Raw genomic sequence first — 11,778 nt, 5'->3', positions numbered from 1 at the left:
ACAAATGGCAGATGATGTCAGTGCTCTAAAAGGGGCTAGGGGCCCTGGAATGGGAGGTCGCAGTGGCTTCCATGGAAGTTTCAGCTGCAGCAACTGGACCAGGGACGAGGCCATGGAATTCACAGAGGATGAGGAGTGGTTGCTCATCACCAACCTGGGTCACCTGGTCACAAACATGAAGACTGAGTCCCTGGAGGAGATCTATCTCTTCTCCCTGCCCATCAAGGAATCTGAGATCATTATCTTCCTGGGGACATCCCTTAAGGTTGAAATTTTGAAGATTCTGCCCATGCAAAAGCAGACCCCTGCCGGTAAGCAGACTAGGTTCTAGGCATTTGCTGCCATCAGAGATTATAATGGACACATTGAGCTGGATGTTAAGTGCTCTAAGGAGGTAGCTACTGCCATCTGTAGGGCCATCATCCCGGTCAAGTGATCCAACATCCTCATGCAGCAAGGCTACTGGGCAAACAAGACCCGCAATCCCACACTATCCCATGCAAGGTGACTGGCCGCTGTGGCTTTGTGCTGGTGCGCCTCAGCCCTGACCCCAGAGGCACTGGTATTGTCTCAGCCCATGCCCAAGAAGCTACTGATGATGGCTGGTATTGACAACTGCTACATCTTGGCCAGAGGCTACACTGCCACTCTGGGCAACTTCACCAAGGCCACTTTTGATGCCATTTCCAAGACCTACTGCTAGCTCAATCCTGACCTCTGGAAAGAGGCTGTGTTCACCAAGTCTCCCTATCAATAAGGAATTCACTGACCAGCCTGTAAAGACCCATACTAGAGTCTCCATGCAGAGGACCCAGGCTCCAGCTGTGGCAACCAAACAGTTTTATACAAGAAAATAAAGTGAATTAAAGCCTGTTTACAAAAAAAAAAAAAAAAAAAAAAAAAAAAGATTGTGAGAAAAGAATCTAAGCATACCACTAACAAAATCACAAACCACAAAGGAAAAAACCAAGAGAAGAAAGGAACAGAAAAAGAGAAACTACAAAACAGCTGGAAAACAATGAACAAAATGGCAATAAGCACATACCCATCATAATTACTTTAAATACAAATGGGCTAAATTCTACAATCAAAAGACACAGAGTGGCTAAATGGGTTACAAGCGGGGAGGGGGGCACCTCTATATACTGCCTACAAGAGACTCATTTCAGATAAGGACATACACAGACTGAAAGTAAAGGGATTAAAAAGATATTCCATGTAAATGGAAACAAAATGAAAGCTGGAGTAACTATCCTTAGATAAAATAGACTTTAAAGCAAAGATTATAATAAAAAAAATAAACAAAAAGGCATTAGATAATGGGAGAGGGATCTATCCATAAAAAAGATGTGACATTTGTAAATATTTGTGCACCCAAACTAGAAGCATCTAAATATATAAAGCAAGTATTAATAGACCTAAAGGGAGAAACAGACAGCAATTCATTAATAGTATGGAACTTTCATACCTGATTTTTATAACAGATCATCCAGACAGATCAATAAGGAAACACTGGACTTACACAACACATTTACCAGATTAATTGAACAGATATATACAGAACATTCTATCCAGGGCAGCAGAATACACATTCTTCTCAAGTGCATTTGGAACAACCTCCAGAATAGATCATATTTTAGGCCACAAAACAAGTTCTACTAAATTTAAGAAGATTGAAATTATATCAATCATTTTTTTCCAACCACAATAGTATGAAACTAAAAATCAATTACAAAAAGAAAACTGAAAAATTGACAAATATGTGGATATTACAACATGCTACTGAACAACCAATGGGTCAATGAAGAAATTAAAGGAGAAATAATCAGATACCTCGAGACAACTGAAAATGGAAATACAACGTACCAAAATTTATGGGATACAGCAAAAGTAGTTCAAAGAAAGTTCATAGAGATAAATACTAATCTCAAGAAAGATGAAAAATCTAAAATAAACAACCTAACATTACACTTTATGGAACCAGAAAAATAAGAACAAGTTAGGTACAAAGTTAGTAGAAGAAAGGAAACAACAGAGTGAGTAGAAGTTAAAAAGATATGATCAATGAAACTAAGAGCTGGTTCTGTGAAAAGATAAATAAAATTGGCAAACCTTTAGCAAAACTCAGCAACAACAACAACAAAAAAAAAAGAGGACTCAAAATCAGAAGTTACAACTAAATACAAACAAGCACAAACTACTACAAGGAACAATTATATGCCAACAAATTTTACAATCTAGAAGAAATGGATAAATTCCTAGAAAAACATTCAACCATCCAAGACTGAATCATGAAGAAATAAAAAATTTTAACAGACTGATTACTAGTAAAGAGATTGAATCAGTAATCAAAAATCTCCCAACAAACAAAAGTCCAAGACCAGATGCCTTCACTGGTAAATTCTACCAAATATTTCTCAAACTCTTTCAAAAAAATAGAAGTGATAGGTACACTTTCAAACTCATTTTACACAGTCAGTATTACCCTGATACAAACACTACACAAGAATACCACAAGACAGTTATAGGACAACATCCCTAATGAATGTAGATGCAAAAATTCTCAGTAAAATATTAGCAAACCAAATTCAACAATACATTAAAGTTCTCATTCACCACAATCAAGTGGGTATTGTTTCAGGGATGCAAGGTGGTTCAACATTTACTAATTAATCAACGTGATATACCATATAAACAAAAGAAAACAAAAATCCTATGATCATCTCAAAAGATGTAGAAATAACATGACAGAATTCAACATCCATTTATGATAAAAATAATAAAGTGGGTATATGTTATGTACCTGAACATAATGAAGGCTGTATGACAAGCCCTACTAACATCATACTCAATAGTGAGAAGCTGAGGGGCGCCTGGGTGGCTCAGTTGGTTAAGTGGCCGACTTCGGCTCAGGCCATGATCTCGCAGTCCGTGAGTTCAAGCCCCGCGTTGGGCTCTGTGCTGACAGCTCAGAGCCTGGAGGCTGCTTCAGATTCTGTGTCTCCCTCTCTCTGACCCTCCCCTGTTCATGCTCTGTCTCTCCCTGTCTCAAAAATAAATAAACGTTAAAAAAAAATTTTTTTTAAATAGTCATAAAATTAATTGCTGGGCTTGAAAAAAGCATAGAAGACAGCAGAGAATCTATTGCTACAGAGATCAAGGGACTAAAAAATAGTGATGAAGAATTAAAAAATGCTCTAAATGAGATGCAAAATAAAATGGAGGCTGCCATAGCATGGATTGAAGAGGGAGAGGAGAGAATAGGTGAATTAGAAGATAAAATCATGGAAAAAGAGGAAGCTGAGAAAAAGAGAGATAAAAAAATCCAGGAGTATGAAGGGAGAATTAGAGAACTAAGTGATGCAATCAAACAGAACAATATCTGTATCATAGGAATTCTAGAAGAAGAGAGACCAGGGGCTGAAGGTATAATCAAAACAGTGTAGTGCTGACTTAAAAACAGACACATGGATGAAGAGACCACATCAGAGAGAGCCCAGAATTAGACCCAGGTATATGTGGTCAACTAATCAATTAACTTACAACAAAAATGTCAAGAATATAGAACAGGGAAAGGATAGACATTCCCTTCAATAAATGATTGTGGGGAAATGACCACCACTTGGAAAAGAATGAAATTAGACCTACAATCTTACATCATACACAAAAATCAACTCAAAATGGATTAAAAACTTGAATGTGAGACCTGAAACTGTAAGACTCCTAGAAGAAAACAAACATGGTACACTACTCAATACTGGTCTTGGCCTTTGAGGTTTTGGATCTGACTGTAAGAGTAAAGGCAACAAAAGCAAAAATGAACAGGTACAACTGTATCATGCTAAAAATCATCTGCACAGCAAAGGAAACCATCCATAAAATGAAAAGGCAATACACTAAGTGGGAAATCCTGTATTTCATAAAGGTTAATATCCAAACATATAAAGAATTCATACAACTCAATAGTAGAAAAACAACCTGACTAAAAACTGAGCATTTTTCCAAAGAACATACTGATGGCCAAGAGACACATGAAAAGATGCTCATCATCACTCATTATCAGGGAAATACACATCAAAACCACAATGAGGTATCACCTCACACCTGTTAGAATGGCTATAATCAATACAAACAATAAGAAGTACAGTAAAATCTTGGTTTGCAAGCATACTTTGTTCCAGAAACATGCCTGTAATAAAGCACTTATATATCAAAGCAATTTCCCCATAAGAACTCAGATGATTCAATCTACAGCCCAAAAATATTCATATAAAAATGATTACAATACTGTAATACAAAATAAAAAACAAAATACAAAATATAAAGGAAAATAAACAAATTACCCTGCACTTACCTTTAAAAACTTTCGTGGGTGGTGTGAGGGAGACAAAAGAGGTGGATTATTGTGTAGGACAACTTTCACTAACAGAATCACTGCTATCTATTGGCTTGATGGAACCTTTTTCTTTTCATGTAACTTTAACAAGGAACCTATTCAATGATACTTCCTTTTGCCTCCTTTTGAAGATTTCGTGTAAATGTAACATAGCATTGTCATTAAACAGATTCATCATTCACAGTTCTACAGCCTTATTTGGGGTGGTGCTTTCTACAAAATTTTGCACTGTTTCCCACATTTTATACATCTCCCTAATCTCATTTGAAGTGAGGGATTCGTCTGCCTTCTTCTCTTCCTCTTCTGTAGACTAGATGCAGACGTAGACTTCTTATAAAATCTTATAATTTTGGCTGCTCACATACATCATTTGTACTTCTCAATGATTTCCTTATTAACTTCCACCATAATCATCTCCTTCTTCTGCCTTTCTTTTCAACCTTTTTCTGCATGGGGGCCATTGTATATGCTCACACGCATGTTGACTACAGTGCAGTATTAATAAACTCTTGTCATATACTGTACTTAATGTAACTGGCAATAAGGCAGCAGAGGAAAGGGTCTACATCTGCAGGCAGCCTGACCTAGAATGAAGCAGAGCATTCCTAAGCTTACTCTTGTACACAAAAGTAAGGGACTACCCATAAGTGCTTTGAAGCGACAAAAAGCACACTAGTACCAGTTGTGGGTACCTTCCAACGTTCTGAAAAACCACTAATTTCTGCCAAACACTGCAGCCTGAGACTGAGCATCCAAGCATGGGAGACAATCACCCACAATCCCTCAGTGAGAAAGAGAGAAGAACCACTGGCTCAGTTGTGATCATGTAAAATTCGGTGTCATCTACTACTCATGTTTCAAGACTTGCTTGTTTATCAAGTTAAAATTTATTAGAAATGCTTGATCATCTTGCAAAACACTCGCAGAACAAGTTACTTGCAACCCAAGGTTTTACAGTATTGTCAAGAACGTGTAAAAAAAGGAAAGAAACCCTTTGCACTGTTGGCGAGAATCCAAATTGGTACAGGCACTATGGAAAACAGTATGGAAGTTCCTCAAAAAATTAAAAACAGATCACCATATGGTCCAGAAATTCCACTCTTAGGTATTTATGTGAAGAAAACAAAAACCACTAATTGGAAAAAATATATGCCACCCCAACTTTCACTGCATCGTTATTTTCAGTAGACAAAATATGGATGCAATCTGTCCATCAACAGATGAATGGATAAAGATGTGGTATGTATATACAATGGAATAGTGTTCACAAAAAAAGGAAATCCTGTTATTTGTGACAACATGGATGGACTGTGAGGCCATTATGTTAAGTCAAACAAAGAGAGAAAGACAAATACTACGTCTTATATGTGGAATTTTAAAAAACAAAAAACATCATCAAGCTCACAGATACAAAGAATAGGCTGGTGGTTGCCACAGGCAGCACTTTGGGTGGGAAAAAGCAGTAAAGGTTTAAGTTTTCAGGTATAAAATAATGAATTATGGGGATGTAATGTATAATGTGTTGACTACAGTTAGTAATGTTGTACTGTATATTTGAAAGTTGCCAAAAGTAAATCTTCAAAGTCCTTATCACAAGAAAAAAAGGTTTTTTTCCACATACATGGTGACAGATGTTAACTAGACATTGTTGTGATCATTTCACAATATACACAAATTTAGAATCATTATGTTGCACACCTAAAAGTTATATAATGGAATATGTCAATTATAACTTAATAAAAATTTAGACATAAGCAAGGGGACAACATGGCAGACAAGTAGGGGGATCCATTCTTCCCACATCTCTCAAACAAAGAGGTGTAGAAGCCAAAGGACTTTGAACACCAGAGCCTGGTGGAAAAGAGGAAAAGAGACTGAATCTACTAGGAAGAAAACGGGAAAGCTAACAGATAGGTGGGTGACTGCGAACTGGGGGATATAAAAAAAAAGGCCGCATGGGCATGGAGGGGAGGGACCCCCTTCTGCAGAGAGACAAAGGGAAGAGAAAGAGCGGCTAGGGAAGTGCAGGACCTTATCTAGACAGGAGAAAGACTGGGACTGAGACTGAGAGGGATCCAATCTCTAACTGCGGGGCTTTCTTCGGACTGGGGCCGGCTCCCTGTTCTTGCACCTGGGGAGGAGGGGAGCCAGGGGCCTGGGTGTGGTGGTAGGTCAGGGGCTCAGTCTGCAGTTGGGAAAAGTGGTTCCCTCCCTGGAGGGCCGCACAATAGTACAGAACCCGCCTGCGTCCGCCACCCAGGGTGCAGTGGCTGGGCCAAGGGTGCAGTCTTCAAGAGGAAAAGGCTGCCGACTCCCTGAAGTGCTGTGGGAAAAGACAAAGCCTGCCTGCCTCCGCCACTCCAGGGGCTTGCAGAGGCAAGGGCAGTGGCTCTCAGTCTGCAGTAGGAGAAGGCGGTCCTCCCTGAAGTGCCTCAGCACAGACAAAGCCAGCCAGGGGGACCACATATGGCAGTACTGAGAGGTGCTTCCCCAGTGTCTGAGCGCACGGAGCGGGACTTTGAATCCTAGCCAAGCACAGGGTCAGGGAGTTGGCGGAGAGAGAAGGACCACCCTGTCTGCACCCCTGGCACAGTGAGGACGACTCACCGGGTCTGGCTCCAATGAGAAGAGACTGGGGAATCACCATTCTCCACCCCCCAACCCACCACCACCACCACCACCACCACCAAGGAGGGGACTCAGGGATCACTCCCGGGGACCATAGTGGAGGTGGGTCCAGATTACGCCAAACCACGCCCCTTCGCACTGGGTAACTGCATATCCACCTGAGCAGCACAGACCCTGCAGACAGCTACTCCCGACAAACTCTGCAGCATGGCCTGGATTGACTCTAGATCAATTCTTGATATGTAGATATATTCTCCCCACCCCCCCCATTCTCCTCCTTATCTCTTCCCTCCCCTAGGCTGGTTACTCTGGTTACTGTCTGTCTAAACAGACATATTTAATCCACTGTCTTGCACATGTTCTACGCCTCCTTCTTTACACTCCTTTCTCTCTCTCTGGAATAATCAAGCCATATGGTTTCTCTGTCTGGGTAGCTTTCTCTTCATTTTGTTTTCCCCGCCTCCTTCCTTATTTTCCTTTCTCTCTCTCTGGATTAAGCATTTTAGTCTCTCTGCCTAATCAATGTTTATCCTCCCGCCCAGCTCCTGTCATTTCTCTCTTTATATGTGCTCTTCCATCAGCACCGCCTCCACCCTCTTCTTTACTTGCAGTCAGTGGTTTTGGGTTTTTGTTTTTAATCTTTAGTTTTTTGTTTTTGTTTATTTGTGTTATTTGTTTGTGTGTTTGTGTGTTTTGGTCTCGTGTTTGTCTATCTGTTTTCCTTTACAGGACTACTCCAAGGAACAAATCAAAGCACACCTGGTGTAGGGTCCAAAATATCACTATGTAGGGCAATAAAATAACCAAAGTGACAACAACAGAGAGCAAGTAACAATCTCCGAAAAAACACCTCCTGAGGGGCCAGGCCCTGGACAGTGCATGACCCTCCTTTAATATAGCAGTGCTCACAGGTGCAGAGCACACAACAAGCTTTTAAAACACATAAGGGAAAGAAAACTACCCAAAATGACGAAACGGAAGAATTCTTCTCAAAAGAAATTCCAGGAAGTAGTGACAGCTAATGAATTGATCAAAACCAATTCAAGAAATATAACTAAACAAGAATTTAGCATAATAGTCATAAAATTAATCGCTGGGCTTGAAAAAAGCATAGAGGAAAGCACAGAATCTACTGCTACAGAGATCAAGGGACTAACAAATAGTCATGATGAATTGAAAAATGCTATAAATGAGGTGCAAAACAAAAGGTGGCTACAGCACGGATTGAAGAGGCAGAGGGGAGAACAGGAGAATTAGAAGATAAAATCATGGAAAAAGAGGAAGCTGAGAAAAAGAGAGATAAAAAAAATCCAGGAGTACGAGGGGAGAAAATTAGAGAATTAAGTGATGCAATCAAACGGAACAGTATCCGTATCATAGGAATTCCAGAAGAAGAGAAAGGGGCTGAAGGTGTACTTGAACAAATCATAGCTGAGAACTTCCCTGATCTGGGGAAGGAAACAGGCATTGAAATCCAAGAGGCACAGATAACTCCCTTCAGACATAACTTGAATAAATCTTCTGCATGGCATATCATAGTGAAATTGGCAAAATACAAGGATAAAGAGAGAATTCTGAAAGCAGCTAGGGATAAACGGGCCCTAACATACAAAGGTAGACATATAAGGGTAGTAGCAGACCTATCTACTGAAACTTGGCAGGCCAGAAAGGAATGGCAGGAAATTTTCAATGTGATGAACAGAAAAAAATATGCAGTCAAGAATCCTTTACCCATCAAGTCTGTCATTCAGAATAGAAGGAGAGAGAAAGGTTTTTCCAAACAAACAAAAACTGAAGGAATTCATCACCACGAAACCAGCCCTGCAAGAGATCCTAAGGGGGACTCTGTGAGTGAAATGTAGCAAGGACCACAAAGTACCAGAGACATCACTACAAGCATGAAACCTATAGATATCACAGTGACTCTAAATCCATATCTTTCAATAATAACACTGAATGTAAACGGACTAAATGCTCCAACCAAAAGACATAGGGTATCGGAATGGATAAAAAAAACAAGACCCATCTATTTGCTGTCTACAAGAGACTCATTTTAGACCTGAGGACACCTTCCGATGAAAGTGAGGGGATGGAGAACTATCTATCATGCTACTGGATGTCAAAAGAAAGCTGGAGTAGCCATACTTCTATCAGACAAACTAGACTTTAAATTAAAGGGTGTAACAAGAGATGAAGAAGGGCATTATATAATAATTACAGGGTCTATCCATCGGGAAGAGCTAACAATTATAAATGTCTATGCACCGAATATGGCAGCCCCAAAATACATAAAACGATTAATCACAAACATAAGCAACCTTATTGATAAGAATGTGTTACTTGCAGGGGACTTTAATACTCCACTTACAACAATGGATAGATCATCTAGAATCAATAAAGAAACAAGGGCCCTGATTGATACATTGGATCAGATGCACTTGACACATATATTTAAAACTCTGCAAACCAAAGTAACAGAATATACTTTCTTCTCGAGTGCACATGGAACACTCTCCAAGATAGATCACATACTGGGTCACAAAACAGCCCTTCATAAGTATACAAGAATTGAAATCATACCATGCATAATTTCAGACCACAATGCTATGAAGCTTGAAATCAACCACAGGAAGAAGTCTGGAAAACCTCCAAAAGCATGGAGGTTAAAGAACACCCTATGAAAGAATGAATGGGTCAACCAGGCAATTAGAGAAGAAATTTAAAAATGTAAGGAAACAAGTGAAAATGAAAATACAACAATCCAAATGCTTTGGGATGCAGCAAAGGCAGTCCTGAGAGGAAAATACATTGCAATCCAGGCCTATCTCAAGAAACAAGAAAAATCCCAAATACAAAATCTAACAGCACACCTAAAGGAACTACAAGCAGAACAGCAAAGACACCCCAAAGCCAGCAGAAGAAGAGAAATAATAAAGATCAGAGAAAAATAAACAATGTAGAATCTAAAAAAACAGTAGAACAGATCAATGAAACCAAGACTTGTTTTTTTTGAAAAAATAAAGAAAATTGACAAACCTCTAGCCAGGCTTCTCAAAAAGAAAAGGGAGATGACCCAAATAGATAAAATCATGAATGAAAATGGAATTGTTACAACCAATCCCTCATAAACACAAACAATTATCAGGGAATACTATGAAAAATTATATGCCAACAAACTGGACAACCTGGAAGAAATGGACAAATTCTTAAGTACCCACACACTTCCAAAACTCAAACAGGAAGAAACAGAAAACTTGAACAGACCCAGAACCAGTGAAGAAATTGAATCAGTCATCAAAAATCTCCCAACAAATAAGAGTCCAGGACAAGATGGCTTCCCTGGGGAATTCTACCAGACATTAAAGCAGAGATAATACCTATCCTTCTCAAGCTGTTCCAAAAAATAGAAAGGGAAGGAAAACTCCCAGACTCATTCTATGAAGCCAGCATTACTTTGATTCCCAAACCAGACTGAGACCCAGCAAAAAAAGAGAACTACAGGCCAATATCCCTGATGAATATGGATGCAAAAATTCTCAACAAGATACTAGCAAATTGAATTCAACAGCATATAAAAAGAATTCTTCACCATGATCAAGTGGGATTCATTCCTGGGCTGCAGGGCTGGTTCAACATCAGCAAATCAATCAACGTGATACATCACATTAATTAAAGAAAAGCACCCTATGATCTTGTCAATCGATGCAGAAAAAGCATTTGACAAAATTCAGCACCCTTTCTTAATAAAAACTCTCGAGAAAGTCTGGATAGAAGGAACATACTTAAACATCATAAAAGCCATTTATGAAAAGCCTACAGCTAATATCATCCTCAATGGGGAAAAACTGAGAGCTTTCCCCCTGCATTCAGGAACACAACAGGGATGTCCACTCTCACCGCTGTTGTTTAACACAGTGTTGGAAAGTTCTAGCATTAGCAATCAGACAACAAAAGGAAATCAAAGGCATCAAAATTGGCAAAGATGAAGTCAAGCTTTCACTTTTTGCAGATGACATGATATTACACATGGAAAACCCGACAGACTCCACCAAAAGTCTGCTAGAACTGATTCGTGAATTCAGCAAAGTCGCAGGATACAAAATCAATGTACAGAAATCAGTTGCATTCTTATACACTAACAATGAAGCAACAGAAGACAAATTAAGAAATTGATCCCATTCACAACTGCACCAAGAATCATAAAATACCTAGGAATAAACCTAACCAAAGATGTAAAAGATCTGTATGCTGAAAACTATAGAAAGCTTATGAAGGAAACTGAGGAAGATACAACGAAATGGAAAAACATACCATGCTCATGGATTGGAAGAATAAATATAGTTAAAATGTCAATACTACCCAAAGCAATCTACACATTCAATGCAATCCCAATCAAAATTGCACCAGCATTCTGCTCAACGTCACTCCTCATCAGGGAAATACAAATTAAAACCACACTGAGATATCACCTCACGCCAGTGAGAATGGCTAAAATGAACAAATCAGGCGACTATAGATGCTGGCGAGGATGTGGAGAAATGGGAACCCTCTTGCACTGTTGGTGGGAATGCAAACTGGTGCAGCCACTCTGGAAAACAATGTGGTGGGTCCTCAAAAAATTAAAAATAGATCTACCCTATGACCCAGCAGTAGCACTGCTAGGAATTTACCCAAGGGATACAGGAGTGCTGATGCATGGGGGCACTTGTACCCCAATGTTTATAGCGGCACTTTCAACCATAGTCAAATTATGG

The 11,778-nt window shown here is 39.4% G+C and overlaps 1 protein-coding gene and 1 pseudogene across 2 annotated transcripts in view; one reads left to right on the top strand and one right to left on the bottom strand.

Moving 5' to 3' along the window:
* The window catches only part of SPIDR (scaffold protein involved in DNA repair), a 501,036-nt gene that overhangs the window by 419,665 nt on the left and 69,593 nt on the right, over positions 1–11,778 (bottom strand). The window lies entirely within an intron of this gene.
* Positions 5–857, top strand: LOC124507924 (40S ribosomal protein S2-like; annotated as a pseudogene).

Source organism: Lynx rufus, unplaced genomic scaffold (genome assembly GCF_022079265.1).
Source record: "Lynx rufus isolate CCGP_SWC_20201006 ecotype Redwood Valley unplaced genomic scaffold, mLynRuf1.p SCAF_12, whole genome shotgun sequence".
NCBI lineage: Eukaryota > Metazoa > Chordata > Mammalia > Carnivora > Felidae > Lynx > Lynx rufus.
Note: the sequence above shows the minus strand (reverse complement) of the source record. Positions and strands in the feature narration are given on the sequence as shown.